This window comes from Elephantulus edwardii, unplaced genomic scaffold (assembly GCF_000299155.1).
Source record: "Elephantulus edwardii isolate Elephantulus edwardi_28Jun2011 unplaced genomic scaffold, EleEdw1.0 scaffold00039, whole genome shotgun sequence".
Taxonomy (NCBI): Eukaryota; Metazoa; Chordata; class Mammalia; order Macroscelidea; family Macroscelididae; genus Elephantulus; species Elephantulus edwardii.
In genome coordinates, this window is record NW_006399789.1 from 10,808,941 (window position 1) to 10,814,919 (window position 5,979).

The following is a 5,979-nucleotide window of genomic DNA, read 5'->3' on the forward strand; positions in this document are numbered from 1 at the left end:
AAAAAAAAAAAGAAAAAAAAATGATGGCTCTTAAAGCAAAGATCCCTGTCAACAGTTTAGTTGGGCGACCCTTGTTGATATTCAATTACATAATACACTTGAGTTTCCCAATTGCTCTCTCATACATGATCTCATATCATCTATCAAATCACTCCATTGGGATTAATAAAACAGGTGTCAGCCCCGAGATTATCTGAAAGAGGTTAAGTGTTTTGCCCAAAGTTTCCACAGCAAAGCACCCTCGAAGGTGTGACAGAGGACCAGAGTCAGACTTCCTGGAAACAAACTCCTCCAGTTCTGTTCTGTGCTGTGTCAGTGAAATGTGAGTGGGTTCAGATTCATGGCAACTCCACCGGGGCAGAGTAGAGCTGCTTTCGAAGGGTCTATATAAGGTTTTAACTGCTAGGGAGCAGTCATTAAAAAATCAAATGATGCATGATAATGAGCTGCCAAGAACCTCTTTAAAATTAACTAAAGATGAAGGATGTAATTTTCGAGAGTACGGTTCTCCTGATCCATACCACAGCATAAGAAATGTCTTCCCATGAATGTGAAAGTTGGACAATGAGTAAGGACAACTGAAAAGCCATTGATGCCTTTGGACTGTGGTGTTGGCACAGAAGGTTGCACATATCATGGACTGCCAAAAGAACAAACAAACCCGTCTTGGAAGAGGTAAAGCCAGAATGCTGCTTAGAAACAAAGACGATGAGACTTTGTCTCACCACATACTATAGGCATATGACCAGGAGGAGGCACCCATGGAGAAGGAAATTATTGGGGGGAGAATGGAGAGTCATGAAAGAGAAGAGCCTCGATGGTATCCATTGACATTGACCCAGTGACTGCAACCATGAGCTAGTGCAGGGAGAGGCAGGGTTTTTTTTTTTTTATTTTGTAGGTATTCATTCTGTTGTACATGAGGAGACAACCACATAATCATCAAGAGAAAAGCATTCCAGAGAGAGGGCACAGCAAAGGCAAAGTCTCCATGGCTGCTGCAAGCTCAGCCTGCAAAATGAACAGAGAAAGCCAAGGTGACAGGAACCTGGCAGCAGAAGGCGAGAACCAAAGGCCAAGGTTGGAGAGGCAGATGGAGCCTTGATGTTAGAATTTCAAGCAAGTGAGAAATACAGGTGAATTGTATTATCTGGTCTTCACAAAACTCAAGGTCTCAAAATTGTCACCTGAGATTTAAATAACTAAGACCAGGAAATTCTTAACTAAAGGCTGCAGTGCAGGAGAAAGGAAAGCTGGTTCTAGAAGATTAGCTGAGCATGGATATAAGGACTGTGGCCTTAAAGGTCGGTTACATCTCAACATCAAGAAAACAAAATCCTCACCACTGGACCAGTAGACATCAACATGATGGTTGTTGTTACTGCTGTTGAGTTGAGTACAACTCATAGCAACCCTACAAACAATAGATCTTAATCCTGTCCTATCCTGTGCCATCCTCACAATCTCTGACACAATCATTGCACGCCCTTTGCAGCAGTCACTGTGTCAACCCATCTCTTTGAAAGTCTTCTTCTTCTTAGCATCCCTCCACTTTCCCAAGCATTATGCCCCTCTCCAAAGAATAACCTTTCCTAGCAACATGCCCAATGCCTGTGAAATGAAAATTCATCACCTTTGCCTCCAACAAGCTGTCTGCAACCCCTCCAATATATTATCTGTTTGTTCCCTTGGTAGTCCATGAGGTTTTCAGCACTCTTCTCTAACACCACAGTTCAAAGGCACCCCTTCCTCTTTCATTCTTAGTCATTGTTCAGCTCTCAGTCGCATATATTCTCAATTCATAAATACCCTCAAGGTTGTATTTGAATGGCATTAAGGCATAGCTCTGCTACCCAGATGCCAGTTTGTTATCTGGTTGTGACTTGCATGTGGCTGAAATACCAACAGGATAAGCCCATGGCAGACAAAGGACAGTAAAGCTTCTGGACTGATTATGAAGAGAGGCCTGCCAATCTGCTTCTGAAAATGACCCAAAGACCACTACCATCAAGTCTGTTCCAACTCAGTCACTGCAAGGCAGAGTAGGACTACTCTTTAGAGTTTCTTCTCTTAAGAAGTAGACTGGCTCATCCTTCCTGGGAAGAACAGCAGATAGATTAGAATTGCCAAAGTTAGCAACCCAATGCTTAATTGACTTTGCTACCATGAAATTCTATGAATCTCAATAGGATATCATCCAACTTCTTTCCTTCATCATGAGGAATCAATAGTTAGAGAAGGACACTAGTTAGTGAAGTAGAGGGCCAATAAGGGCTTGGAAAGTGGTGCTCAAGTTAGCATGTTGTTGTTGTTGTTGTTATGGGCAAGCAAATTGACTCTGACTCATAACGACCCTATACACAATACCTCTGAACCCTGCTCTATCCTAAGACAACCTCATTATTTCTGACATACCTGCCTCCATTACCCCAGTCACTAAGTCAACCCATCTCATCCAGGGTCTTCCTCTCTCCTGTGCTGTTCCTCCACTTTCCCAAGCATGATGTCTCCCTGCAAGGGCTGGTCCATTCTTGCAACATGCCCAAAGTATATCAGATGAAGCTTCAAAATCCTTGCCTTCTTGGTGCTGCCTGGTTTCACCCTCTCCAATACAAGCCTGTATGTTCTCCTAACAGTCCTAATAGTATGTTCAATACTCTTCTCCAACACCACAGCTTAATTCTTCTTCCTCAGTCATTGTCCAGCCCTCTGAAGCATAGCAAGTAATTGCAAAAATAATGGCCGGGATAATCTAGACTGACATTGTTGCTCTTCAGTATTCTGGAGAGGTCCCTAACAGAAGATTTTTTTCCAAAGCAATTTGTCTTTTGATTTTCTGGCTGCTGGTACCGAGACTGTGGAGCCAAGCAAGCTGAAGCCCTTAACAATCTCCTCAATCTCTTTGCTTACCATCATGATGCTGCCTATTGGCCCAGTGGTGAGAATCTTTATTTGCTTGATGTTGAGCTTCAATCACCCTCTGCAGCAAATGCCTCAGGTCCTCCTCAGTTTCAGCAAGCATAATGCAGATTGTTGATGAGTCATCCTCTAATCCTGATGCCACATTTCTCCTCATTCTTAGCATGACAACGCTTAACGCTTCCCTAACACTGTTCATCGTTGGTGTCTTTTCAGGACCAGAGACAAGCCACTAAATAGATGTTCCCTAGAAATGTGAATGACTGAAATGACACACCATATCATGGCACCTGTCTCTCTTCCCTTATCTGGAGGATAAGCTGAGTGATCTAGAAAACTCACCATGTGTACTAGTTAGTCTTCCACACATTTTCAATGGTTCAACCCTCTACATAGGCTCACTTTTACCTTCTATTGGTTTTCATTCACTTGGAGCAACTGAATTCTCCTTTGGATTAGCTTTGGGCTTATTCTTATTGTTGTTATTACATGTCACTGAGTCACCTGTGACTCATACAATAGCTCTGATGCCTCATTGTCCTGAGACAGTCTCACTGACTCTGACATAACTACCCTCATTGCCCTAGTTACTATATCAATCTAACTGGGATCTTCCTCTCCTATGCTGTCCCTCCACCCTTCCAAGCATGATGTCCTTCTCCGAGGATCAGTGCCTCCTGGCCACATGCCCAATGTAAGATGGAGCTTCAAAATCCTAGCCTCTAAAGAGAAACTTGGTTTCATCCTCTCCAAGACAGACCTATCTGTTTTCTTGATGTTCCATGATATGTTCAACTCTTTCCCAGCACCCAAACTCAAAGGCATCAATTCTTTTTCTATCATCCTTAGTCATTATCTAGCTCTCTGATACATAGCTTGGACCAGGTACACCTTAGTCTCTAGCCTGACATCTTCAATTCTCAGTACTTTGGAAAGGTCCCAGACAACAGATTTACCCCATGCAATTTGTCTTCTGATTTCCTGAGTGCTGATGCCAACAGTGTTGATTGTGGAGCCGAGCAAGCTATAACTGTTAACAACATCAGTCTTCTCCCCAATTGGCTCCGTGGTGAGAATTTTTGTCTTCTTGATGTTGAGCTTCAGTTCATATACAAGCTTTCCATCCTAAACATCAGCCTTTCCTTCAAACTCTCAGTAAACCAGTGTGTACTTTGTTATCATGGGATTTAGCTCTTTGATAAACACTGAAGGAATGTCCCTGGGGGAATGTTTGAAGAGAAACATGGGTTATCTCTTCAGGCCTTTAATGGCATTTCTACCATGCATACCTTCTATGTCCCAGTAGATAAAGTTGCTAATGCTGTTTATGCCCTTTAAAGACAGCACAGAACCAACCATACATTATTTTTATTTAGTCTTTTTTTGTGTGTGATGTTTTTGAGTTGTGATGTGTGCTGGATGGGACTGAACATAAAAACATCATATTTTCTGTACAAGATTCCAACTTGAACAAGACTCTTAATATGCTTTATTTCAATTGTCTTCCTAATTTGTGTGAACTATGAAGCCTGTAAGAGCCAGAATTTGAGACTGCCTTGTTTTTCTGGGTGTCAAATGTTCTTTGTCTTTTACAGAGTTCATTGTTACTAATTTTCTCCTACTCTCTATTGATAAATTGTTGTTTTTTTTAAGTGCCTTAGAGTTGTAAACAACTCATAGCAACCCTGTGAATGAAAGACCTGAACACTTGTATAACTTCCATCGTTTCTCCAAGTTCATAGAGTTTCTGGAGGCAAGCTATTTCAGAAGTGGGTGCCACACATGCTTCCGAGCCTGTTTCAATCAAGGAACTCCACCAAACACTGTCCACCATGGTAAACATTATCACATTTGACTTTTCCTTCAGTAATACATTCTGCCTTATAGTTTCTGACTTTTCCAGCTTTTAATGTATGGGTAGCCACTATCCATCTATCATATTTTTCAGAGTCTCTTCTGACTTCCATTTTGGTCTTTTCTTCCTCTTCTGTCTTTGCAATGACCGTTTGCACTCTTCCTGGGTGATACCCTTGATATCCTCCCACAACTCATCTGGCCTTCGCTCATTAGTGTTCAAAGCCTCAAACCTGTTCCTGAGATGGTTCTGAAATTCAGGTGGGATAGACTCAAAGTCATATTTTGGTTGCCTTGGATTTGGTTTAATTTTCCTCAGCTTCAGCTTGAATTTGCATATGAGTAGTTGGTGGTCTGTTCCACAATCAGCTCCCGGCCTAGTTTTCACAGCTGATATTCAGCTTCTCCAGCGGTTTTCCACAGATGTAATCGATCTGATTCCTATGCATACCATCATGTGAAATCCAGGTATATAACCTGCGTTTATGTCTCTTAAAAATGTATTTGCTGCATTGAAAAACAAGGAACTCATGCAATATTATTCAAAATGGGTGACCCTGGAGGACATTATGCTGAGTGAGGTATCTCAGTCACAAAGGGACAAATGCTATAAGGTGCCACTGTTGTAGAATGAGGCTGACATTGGGATGGAGGTAAGACTGAGAAAAACTGGATGAAATATGTTTACGGCACTGAAGTCTTTGGGGGAGAGAATATTTTATATTTTAGGGCATTATGTTTATCGTAAGAGTACGGAATGAGGGTTGCAGACTGGATTATATTTGGGGTTGGGGGATGTGGGGGGGGATTGCGTACCAATGAGGGAGTTTTTCTTTTGCGTTTGAAGGAGAGGAGCAAAGGCGGGAGGAGGGGGGTCGGGGAGAGGGGTGCAACAATGAATGAATGGAATTCCAAAATCTCTGTAAATGTTGATTGAAATGAAAAATAAAGAAATTTTTTAAAAAAAGGTATTTGCTGAGGAGGTCTGGGGTGACATTGTATGCCCGCGCCTGGGGCAGAGAGTTCTCTTTCCAAGGAGGCCTGTTAATTTTACATATCCTCTCCTTCCGCATGGGAGGGCTCTGCCGCAAATATGCTCCGCCAGATCTTTAGTCAAGCCAAGAAGCACCCAAGCTTGATACCTCTCTTTGTATTCATTGGAGCTGGAGGTACTGGAGCAGCCTTGTATGTCATGCGTCTGGCATT

The 5,979-nt window shown here is 42.3% G+C and overlaps 1 protein-coding gene across 1 annotated transcript in view; it reads left to right on the top strand.

Annotated features, from left to right (window-relative positions):
- SGK1 (serum/glucocorticoid regulated kinase 1) overlaps window positions 1-5,979 on the top strand; it is a 204,735-nt gene that overhangs the window by 173,821 nt on the left and 24,935 nt on the right. The gene's annotated exons all lie outside the window — the stretch shown is intronic.